Source organism: Pristis pectinata, chromosome 16 (assembly GCF_009764475.1).
Source record: "Pristis pectinata isolate sPriPec2 chromosome 16, sPriPec2.1.pri, whole genome shotgun sequence".
Taxonomy (NCBI): Eukaryota; Metazoa; Chordata; class Chondrichthyes; order Rhinopristiformes; family Pristidae; genus Pristis; species Pristis pectinata.
In genome coordinates, this window is record NC_067420.1 from 23,216,107 (window position 1) to 23,227,993 (window position 11,887).

Consider the following 11,887-nt stretch of genomic DNA (forward strand, 5'->3'; position numbering starts at 1 on the left):
AATAGTGTCATTTTTTTTTTGTCATTGTAGTTTTAGAATATGGTTCAAAATATATGTGCAAACAGAACTAGTATTTCACAACACCTGATAAATATATTTTATTTTATATACACATTACCCTACAGAAATATTAAACCATAATGTTATGGATGTTTAATAATTTCAATACCTTGCAGGTATTAATCAAAGAAATGATTTATCTTTAGGTTGTTCAAGAAATTTCAATCCTAAATCTAACTGCAGAAAGCAATTTGGTTGTACGACTGAACTAATTACTGCTATGTAGTATTGCCTTTTAGATGTTGTATACACCTAAGAAGTTCAAAGTAATACGTCTGTCAAATGAATAGTTCCATGTACTGGAAGGATCTACTGTGTGACAGTTGCTTGTAACTGCATTGAATTAAAATAGTCTTTCCATTTGCTCAGGATATTCAAGTCAAAAGTTGATTGAAATGTTTGATAAGTTCAATTTTTAGGAGTTTCTGAATGTTTTGGTGAATCCTCGTGGGAGTTTTGATGACTTAACATTAGTTTAGAAGTGCAGTTGAAAATTGTGCCAATGCAGGGTGTTCATTGTCATAGTTTTCTGTGGGCATGGCAGAAATATTGCCATATATTGTAACACAGAGCTGTTAATGTTACACATTTTAAAAAGTAGTAATATAAATAACTTATTGCCCCATTTACAGAGATTATAAATGCACTATTTTCCAGAATTTTTTTTTGTAACATGCATCAATTGAATTCTTGTCTAAACACATAATGATGTTCTGAGTAGGCTTGCACATACAGCCGAATCTAGCTAAGATATTTAAATATCACCATTGTGGCTAAAGCTGAAATTTCATAACTTCAAAACATTTGCAATAACATCTAGGGTATGTCCACCCAACTGACTGCTTTGGCCATGTTAAATGTTCATTGCTCCATGCAAGTACGGTCCTGTTTCATTCAATAAGAAAGGAGTCAATGTTTTCTCACTTCTTTTGCTCATCAGATAAACAAACATTGAGGGAAAAAATCTTCTTTAAAGCAGCAGATAAATCTAATGCCCAGGATCCTAGGCAGATGTAACTTGGAACCACATTATAGTTAACCACTAAATCGGAAAATGCAAGTTAGTAATCAGGCAACCAGCTCCATAAATTTAATTTTTATTCGAAAAACTCTCTTCTAGATCATTGTAAGCCAGGGCTGGCATTATGCTGATCTGCTCAGAAACACTGAGCTTGTGCAGCACTGGCAGACTGTACGAAAATGTATCTGTGGGGATTTTCTGGATTTAGCTCTGCCAGAAACCAGTCTGGCCTCCAAATGAGGTTTCAGCACTCAGACTTGCCATAACTTGCTTCACTTTAGAATGGAGGAAAGAATGTAAAACAGAATGTTCCCTTTAATGGTTGAAAACCATTGCATTGCCTGAATGGCAGCTGTAGATGCTGAGACGCAAACTTTGTTATTGTTTCGATGTTGCTTGATGCCATGATCTATCTTTAAAAAGTCCAACTGTCTTCACAGTCGATGTAAGAGCCACAGTAAACTTTTTAACTTGTAAACATTTCAATTCTTTCAGGGTCCAGGAGTAGTCATTAGCTGCAAAGTTCTCATGAGCAACAGAACAAAGTGCAAGGGCAATTATGCATATATTAATTGAAAGATCAACAAATTACATAATTATGACAACAAAGTTGAGGGCTATTTCCTTTTACAGAATAGCAGGCCTTCCCAAAGTATACGGTACCATCAAATGAACCTACATTGTTTTGATAGTCCTTTCCAGTGCAGATTCACATGAATGAAGAATGTTTTGGCTCCCTCAGTATTTACCCTTCTGACCCAATACTATTATGAATGTAAACATCTGTTATTCTAGATTAAATTCTAGTGACCTGAAAGGATGTGACTACATGCATCATATTTGAGTTGGGTTGGGTCAAGGTAATGTCAAAACATTTGGGTTCAGGCTGAGTTGTGTTGGCCTGGCTCAGTGCATTATCCAGATCAGTTTTACTTTGTGGTAGTGGGTGGTGGCAGTGTTAGACAGGCACTCTGCCAGGGAACAGTCAAGAGACATAGAATCGTACAGCATGGAAGCAGGCCATTTGACCCAACTTGTCCATGCTGACAAGTGGGCACCTTTCTATATCAACCCCATCACCTAGCACATGGCCCTCAATGCCTAAATGATTCAAGTGTTCATCCAGATACTATGTAAATGCCGTCAGCCACCCAGCTTCAACCATTCTCTGAGGCAGGGAATTCCAGGTACTGGCCGCTCTCTGGGTGAAGAAGATCCCCCTCATATCCCCTCTGAATCTCTTCCCCCTTGCCCCACCCCTATGTCCTTGCCACAGGGTGGGAGGTTTACCTCAGGGTGTTGATTTCAAGTTTAACTCCACTTCAGGGATAGAGTGTGATATTCAGCAAAGGAATGGATGGGGAGCATTGCCTGGGATTGGGGATTGCCTTCTCGTTTCGACTTCTAGTTTGGTTTAGTGCTCCAACTGGGCAATGTGATTGCCCCTCAGTACTGGCTAAGGGACTTCATTCAGGCTGGAGTGTCTTTTTCAGGCATGAATCTCAAGTCTGACTTGGGGTCAAAATTTGGATGCGATATTCTGTAAAGCCTTTGCATCAGTGGGATAAAGAGAAACAGAAATACTTGGGTTCAAGTTGGGTTTTAGTTTTATATCTAGCTTGGCTGCTTTCTCAGTTTTCTATGGGAGTTAGTGCCAAAGATATTTCATAGTACACTCTAAATATGACAGGTTGCTCAGGACCCGATGCTACTCTACCCCTCCTTTGCACCCTCGGCCCATTTTGTGTAGACATCCAGCATGCGTTTCCCATTCAGATCAAGTCACCTGACTCTGGAACAACCTTCTCTCATGGGTCCAGGTGGCCAAAGATCTGCAAGAGGAAAAGAGAAGCAAAAGCCCAGATCAAACCCCAACTACTTCCATTAGAATTTTTAAAATCATTTAAAAACATCTACTTTTGACAGATTCACTGACCATGGCTGTTCCAGGAGGTAAGTTGGAGAGAATTTCTACATTTTAAACATGTTTACAACCAGTAGGGAAATGATGACAGCTTTCAGTTTTATTGAAAGGTTAAGATTTCTTAAAATAATTATACTTAAATCACAGGAAAGGCTGAACAGTAAGCACATGTAATTGAATGGACTTCTGGTGTGGTATTTTGTGTATTTTGTGATTTCCTGCTATTTAATTTAATTTCAACATGTGTAGCTGAAGGTTGAGAGTTTCAGCCATTGTACCAATCTCATGGGGTTGGAGGTAGTGTTAGCATGCATGGGAGAGATTTTAGGATTGGAGTCTATTTTGCGTAAGTGATTGTATTATATTCTGGGTTCTGCTTGAGATAAACAAATAGGAACTTACCCATACAATAATTTGCACATTCACACAATTGATGCAGGACACCTCTGTTACATGTAATGGAACTACACACTTCTCCTTGGGGTTTATTGTTGGCTTTCTTTGTGTTTATAGACCAGTAAAAATGGTTCATAATGTTCACTCAAAAAAAGGCTAACTGCCAACTTAAAGTAATATTTCAATAGCAACTGAGTAATTAGCCCAAAACTGGTCCAAAAATTCAGAATCACAACATTTGTACTGACTGTATTTTTATGAACTTTTGAAGTTGTGCTTAACCAACAGGCAATATTGACGAAACAATTAGATGTAGCTGGTATGAATTTTAACGAAGCTGATTATTTTCTCCCCCACTGATAAGGCCAGCATTTATTGCCCATCCCTTGAGAAGGTGGTGGTGAGCCACTGCCTTGAAGTGTTGTGTTCCTTCTGGTGAAGGCACTCCATGGTGTTGTCAGACAGGGGCATTAAGAATTTAGACAAAACAACAATGAAGTAACTTTGATATATGTTGATGTGTGGACTGGAGAGGAAACTGCGACTGGTGGTCTGTGTTCCCTTGTGACTGCTGCTCTTTTCCTTCATGGTGGTAGAGGTTGTGGGTTTGTGTGATGTGACTGGAGCAGCCCGAGGAGTGAATCTTGAAAATATTTCAACCCACAGCAGCCTTGCTTTGGTGGTGGAGGAAATGCATGTCTAAGGTGGCTGATGTGGTGCCAATCGAGTCAGCTGCTTCGTCCTGGATTGTGAGGAGCTTCCTGAGTACTGCTGGAGCTTGGCTTATCCAGGCAAGTGAAGGGTATTCTATCATGTTCCTGGCATGTGCATTGGCGATTATGGAAAGAAGTTTGGCAGGAGAAGAATGATTCATTGCAATCTACCCAGCCTCTGATCTGCTCTTTAACCTATTGTTTTTGTGTGGATATTCCAGTTGAGTTTCTGAACAATACTGGCACACAGGAGCAATACACACAAAGTGCTGGAGGAACTCAGCAGGTCAGGCAGCATCCATGGAGGGAAATAAACAGTCGATGTTTTGGACCGAGACCCTTCATCAGGGCTGGAAAGGAAGAGGGCAGAAGCCAGAATAAGAAGGTACTTGTGGGGGGGGGGGGGGGGGTGGAGAGGGGGAGGAGTAAACACAGGCAGGGGATAGGTGAGATCAGGTGATAGGCGAGTCCAGGTGAGAGGGGGAGAAGATGTAATAAGCTGAGAGGTGATAGGTAGATGAGGCCGAGGGCGGAAGAAGAAGGAATCAGGTAAGAGAGGGCAGTGGGCCATGGAATAAACGATGGAGGAGGGGAAGGGAGGAGAGGAGATGGGCAGGTCATCAAGGTGGGGGAAGGGAGCAATGGGAATAGGGAAGACAAAGGGGTGGGGGAAAGAAGGAGAAGGGGTGGGGTTACTGGAAGTTAGAGATATCGATGTTAAGGCCATCAGGTTGGAGACTCCCAAGGTGGATATAGATGCTGGGGGTGTCTGGCAATGATGGTGCCATTGAATGTCTAGGGTAGGTGGTTAGACAATCCCTTTTTACAAATGGTCTTTGCTTTCATAGTATGAACGTTACTTGCTACTTCTGAGCCTAAACCTCAATATTGTCTAGATCTTGCTGTATGCAGGTGTAGGCTACTTCATTTTCTGAGGAGCTGCAAACAAAAGTGAATAATGTTCATTCCCTCTTCTGATCTTGTGATGAAAGATAATTGAAGAAGCAGCTGAAGATGGCTGACACTGGGAGAATTTCTTGCAGTGATATCCTGGGGCTGGGATGATTAACCATCAACAACCACAACCATTTTCTCATGTGGATTATCCCTCAATTGCTGATTTCCTGATTGAGACCCTTGGGATTTGGCCAACTCGGGCAATTTGAAATGTGCTACCAAGCCACTCTTGATGGACATTGAGGTTCCCCCAACCAGAGTGCATTCTGTGACTTTGATACTTCTTTCAAGAAGTGTTCAATGTGGGGAGAACTGATTCATCATCACAGGGAGGATACTAGGTGGTATCAGGTGGAGGTTTCCTTGCCTGTAATTAATCTGATGACCTTCATGGGATCTGGAATTAACTCTGAAAACTTCTCCTCCCTCCTGCCTGTAAACCACTATACCACTATCTCTGGTGGTTTTGTTCTGCAATGGGACAGGATGTACCCAGGAACAGTAACTGTGTCTGACACATTGTCTGTAAGGTAGAATTCTGTGAGTATGTCTGTGTTAGGATATTGCTTGACCAGCCTGTGGAACAGCTTTAATTTAGAACCAGTTCCTAAGTCTTCAAGAGGAGGACTTTGCTGTGTCAAATCTGGTGCCTAAGTCAATGTCAGATGGTTTATCTATTTTTATCCTTTATCTCTTTTAACTTGTGATACAATTGGTATCCAATGGCACTTCAGAAGCAGTTTAAGTTTGTCTCTATTGCTGCAGATCTGGAGTCATAAGTCAGCCGACTAATAGGTGTTAGTTTCTTATGACACTCCCGTCACTTTCAAAAAAAATTATATACCATTTTTTGGTGGCAGTGAGAGGTGCCCTCCCAGGCAGAGCTTTCCTCTACAGACAGCATATCACCCCCAAGGTACACTGCCCTCAGGACGGCTGCGGTGGGGAAGAAACGGTCACCCACCTCTTTGCAGACTGGATTTGCTAAGATGGTGTGGAGACGGATGCAAGGGTCCATGTCCTGGTTCATCCCCAGCAGCTGCACAACAGAGGACCCTCTGATTTACAGGCTGTTCCTGGGGACACACACTGAGATAGACATCAAGTGCTGCTGGAAGGTCATCAACCCAGTGAAGGACACCCTTTGGTCTGCCCAAAACTTGTTAGTCTTCCAGCACTGCGAGATGTCCGTAGGGGAATGCTGCCGACTGGCACATTCCAGGCTGCAGGAGTACGTGCTGAGGGACGCACTGAAGCTCAGTGCAGCCAATGCTAAGGTTCTGTGGCGAAGGTCCACAGTATAGGCTCCTTACGCTACCACACACGGAGGAGTGATGAAGCCCCTTGAATAATGAAAGAGGTATTGCTTTAGGGAGCCACATGAGTGGCATGGTGCTATGTTTGTTTGCGTGTTTTTTTTCCTCGTTAAAGTTTTACACTAATGAATGTAACAACCATGAACGTTAAGGTTTTTTTTGCACTTTCTTCCTTTGTATATATTTTTAATACGAATAAAGCTCATTTTTGAAATTAAAAAAATATGGTGGGTTTTGAATTTGCATCTCAATCCTTGTACTACATCTATACCCATGCTTGGTGACTTGTAGAATTTTTTTTTAATGATGTAATAGGTGGAGAAACTGCAGTGGATGTACAGTGCATAGTTTTTGGGAACAATATCAGGACTTTCTGAGATGATTAATGGCATGTGGAATTAGAAATGGAATTAAGTTGATTATAGAGAGAGTGAACTCCCAGAGTAAGGTGGTTTTTGGGTTAGTTGGAAATGAAGGTTCTGTTCTAGAGTTACTTTTGCTCATGGACTTGGATAAGTAGCTAGAGATTGACAGTTGATATTAAAACCAGAGTTATTCAACGACCCAAGAAAAATGAGACGGGAGAGCGGGTTGAGAAGTGCTATAGAGTTTAATGTGAATAAATTGTTGTAAAAGAAAATAACAGCAATAATTCCATTCTGAATGGAAACAGGATTCCATTGCTGTGGAAGATTAAAGGGATTTGACAGAACATTAGAAGCAGCACCTCAGATTGATAAAATTATGAAAAATTCCAGCTGTGTGTAGAAATTAATCATCCATCACATGCTAAATACACATGTAGTCGTGTATGCAGGTTGACTTTAATGGAACTAAATTTCAGAACAGAGTACAACTTGAACATGAATCATGTGTGGCACACGTAACACAGGTCAAATTTGTATAATCTAAGTTTTATCATGTGATGGAGTAACTAGAATCAACAAGGTAAACATGAGTTGATGTAAAACCTTAAAACCAATTTGGAGCATTGTGATCAGCATCCAAACGATAGAAAGGATATTGAAGCTTCAGAAAAGATGTAGCATAAATTTCCTGGAAAGATATCTGATATGAAGAAAGACAAATATGAAGACAAACCAGAAAATACTGTTACTGCTTAGAATAGCACAGAATATGGGGCTGTTGTAAGAATGTTCAGTTTAAGAAAATATGAGTCTTTGCAGACAGAAGGAAATTGTTTCTCAGATATCAAGCAATCAATGACAAGGGATCATAAATACAAGATTAAATATAGAAAAATTAGAATAGAGAGCAGGAGTGACTACAACAATATTGTGAGGCTGTCAAATTTAGCCTTGGGTCAGAGAAAGAACCTGTATAACGTTCAAGATCAGAATGGAGAGAATGATGAAGTAATATGGGCACAGAGTAGGTAAATATAATTAAACTATTTGCTCTCACAAATGTAAATGTCTGCATGATTAACCAGTTCAAATGGCCTGTCTCTTTGTTATGACTTCTATATATTCTAGTTGCTTAGTCTCGCAAAGAAGCGATTTGCATGTTAGATATACCAAAAAGCAAACTGCCAGAGGAACTAAGAGGGTCAAGCAACATCTGCAGAGGGATAGTCAACATTTCAGGATGAGATCCAGGATCAGACTGAGAGTGTAGAGGGGAAATGGCCGGTATAAAGAGCTGAGGCAGGAGCTGGCAGGCAACTGGTGAAACCAGGTTAGGAGGGGAATGATGGGCAGATAGAACCAAGTGAGGGGATGGTGGAGGTAGAGACAGAGGCTGGTGGGCGATGTGAGGACAACAATGGGCTGCAGATTCTTGAATCCGATAAGTAAGGAAGGTGATAAGTAGAACCAGGTTAGGGAGGGATGGTGAGCAGTTGGAACCACTGGGGGATGGAATAGGAGACCCAGTGGGTTAAGTGTGCAGGTGAAGGGCAGATAGAACCAGGTGGGTGGGTAGAAGTGAAACTGGGTAATGGGGCGGGGGGGTTGGAAGGAAGTGGGTGAGAGAACCTGGGGGAATCAGAATGAGAAATAAATGAACACAAGGGATGTGGATTACCTGAAATTGTAAAATTCAACATTGGTACCATTGGGTTGTAGACTACCAAGGTGGAATATGAGGTACTGTTCTTATAGTTTGCATTTAATCTCACCCTGGTAGTGGAGAAGGCTGAGGACAGACAGGTTGGTGATGGAAGGGGAAGGGGAGTTTTAAATGACATGCAACAGAGAGTTCAAGATGGCATTGTGGACAGAATGCATGTGCTCGGCAAAGTGTTTGACCAGTCTACGTCTGGTCTCACTGATGTAGAGAAGGCCACGTCACGAGCACTGAATGCCATAGACAAGGTTGGAGGAGGTGCATGTGAATCTCTACCTCACCTGGAAGGGATGTTTAGGTCCCTGGATGGTGGTGAGGAAGGAGGTGTAGGGACAAGTGTTGCATCTCCTACAGTTGCAGTGGAAAGTGCCAGGGGGCAGGAGGGCAGTGGGGAAGAATGAGTGGACTTGGGAGTCACAGAGAGAGTGCGGTCCCTGTGGAAAACAGAAAGGGGTGGGGAGGGACTAGTGGTGGGATTATGTAGCAGCCGGTGGAACTGACGAAGGATGATGTGACAGATGGGGAGGCTGGTAGGATGAAAGATACAGTTATCAAAACTTTTTTTTTTGAATGTGTACATTTTACTGTGTACCCATCACCTCAAATTGTCATACTGTTGGCATTATTCATACATTTTAAAAACTGATCTGAAAACCTCCCTGGAAATACAGGAAGGCAAAGTAATAACATCTTTCAGCCTTGCAGGTCACACACTAGTGGGTTTCCACGGGGATCTCTGTGACTTCTGCTCCCCTTATGTAATGGGCAAGTAGCTGCGTAGACCTGTGTTCAGGAATGACAATGCTTTCTTTTGCTGACTTGGTTGATTAGTGTTGATCTTGACTCTGCTTTCTCTAATTGAGGGGGGGGGGGGGGGGAGAGAGGGCTTCCTAAAGATTTTTAATAAAGAATCTGCTGCAGCTTTTCCTCCTTCCTCCTGCTTTTTACTGTATTTATGATCATTTTCAATGTTAACTTTTTACAATTGTTTGAAAGGTGATTTGTGAGAATGTGCAAAATTAAATCATATTCCACACCAAACGTCTCTCCACAGTTAACAATTAGTGAAGAATGAGCACAATTTCTTCAGTAAATTACGTTTATATGCTGTCAGGGTTTTGTAACGGAGATATTTGCATTTGTCCAGTCCTTTATCATCTCCTGCACAATACAATAGTCCCTCAGTACTTAAACGTTTTTGGCTCAGCTGAAGGAACACTTGTCCTTCTTTCTCGTGTTGACACAGTATTCCGAGCAAACAGGGCTCAGAGGGCTGGAAGGAGTGTCCTTTAGGCGCAATCAGTGGTGGTGGGGGAAGGGGGGAAGATCGGAGGAATCAAGGCCCATGTAGGATACACACCTGTATATATGGTACAGTGCACCCCTCCCCGCACCCACCACAGCCAAGTTTAAATTCCTGCGCAGGCTCTTGGACCCGACAAACAGGCGCTTCCGAGCGGGATCCGACCCCTGTCGGTGCTACTCTTCGCCGGTAACGATGGACAGCGAAGCACCGGATGAAAGACAGAATATTTTTTATGCCATTCTGCTTGTTGAGTCTAAAATCCCCCCATTCTTTCTGACATGCAACGCCATTCATCCCGTCTCTTTCTGAATGTTACTGCAACATCCTGCACTATTGAGAGTCTCTTTCTCTCTCTCTCTCTCTCTCTCGTGAGTTTGAATGTATTTGCAAGCTGATTGTGGTTTAGTTTATATGGCTAACACTTGGTTCACCTTGCCTATCAAACAGTGGTTGCAGTGACCTTAACACTGATCACATATCCGTGAAATCATGTACGGTAACTTGGAGAAGGTCGTTTGTTGATGTAAACTCATTGGAGTTTAAAACAAAGAGTTGAATGCATCGTCATTAAGGCGGCAAGGTTAGGGATGGATTGAGTAGAATTGACTATTGGGATTCTGAAAGGCAAATTAAATGTTAAAAGTTTGTTCCTGATTCAGGATACATTGATACCGGAATCTCTTAATCTCAGATTAATTAAGGAAATTTATTTTAAAAGCGACAAATATTTAGAAATGAAAGTCAAAGGAATTACAGATGTTGGAACAATGAAATAAAAACAGAAAATGCTGGAACCTCTCAACAGGTCGGGCAACATCTGTGGAAAGACAAACAGTTAACGTTTCAGGTCGGAGATGATCGAACAGAGTTTTTCCAGCATTTCCTGTTTTTTAATAGAAATATTTTGAAGCCAAGGATGATTGAAAATTGTTCGTTTTAATGTCTATTTTTATACAATATCAACATCCTACACGAACTTCAGGGGTCGTAACTTATTGAGAACCAAGGAAAACTATCTGAAAACTTTAAAGCATAACGCTGTCTGCTGTCTGAGTTTACATCAATGCCTTGTGTACATGAACACTGCCTTTAACACGAATCAAGGTCCTTGTTGACAGAAACGTTGTAAAACAAAATGAGGAAAAGAAGCTTGGACAAGGCGGGCTTTCAGGAAAGAGGTGCGCAAAGTCAATAGAGAGAATTCCATTCGGGGCGTTGGCAGCTGAAAGCTGACCCGGCGCTGGGAAATGACTAACACTGGAGATGTGGAGAAGGGCGGTTATCTCTGCAGACTGTAGAGCTGGAGGGGATTTGCAGAGATCTGGAGAGATGAGGTGGCGGATGGATATGAAAAGAAATGAGAAACTTTTAAAATCGAGGCATTGATTAAATGGAAGTCATTGTAGGTGATCGAATCAGATTTATCATCACTGACATGTGACGTGAAGGGTTGATGAACTGGACTTGGTACACGATAGGTCAGAGGTTTCAGAGTTCGGCAGGACGGCATGTTCACGGGGAGTAGAACACGAGAGACGAGGCAGGAGTGCGTGGATAGGTGTGACGGGTCCAACGGCACAGACCAGTTTCGGGTGTTGAGCCATGTGGTGGGGGTGGTTTCAGTGATGGCGTGGCCATGTGGCGAGAAGCTCTTCTCATGGTGAAGTGTTACAGCAAGGTTGCACTGGTTCATCCGTGACTCGGGTGGGAGAACTCGGGCCTCTTTAACCAGTAATCCCAGGACATGAACGTTAGCCCCAAGTTGAAACCTCAGTAGAATACTGACGGAGTGCTGCACTGTCCAAGGTATTACCTCTGCACAAAGCATTAAACCAAACTGTGTTTGATCCCAAATGCGATTTATTTTTTTTAAAAAACTATAATGCCATTTTAAAGAAGGGGCAATTATGCCCAGTGTCCTGCTAATATTTACCCTCATTCAACATTCCCATTTATGTGATCTTCATCACCTTACTGCTGTGGGTGTTCGCTGTGCGTGATTTAGCTATAAGCTTAGCTTAGGTATTATAACAGCCACCAACCACGCTTCAAAAGTACTTGGTTGGTTGTATGGGCGCTTTGATTCTTCTGAAAGCAACGGAGTTT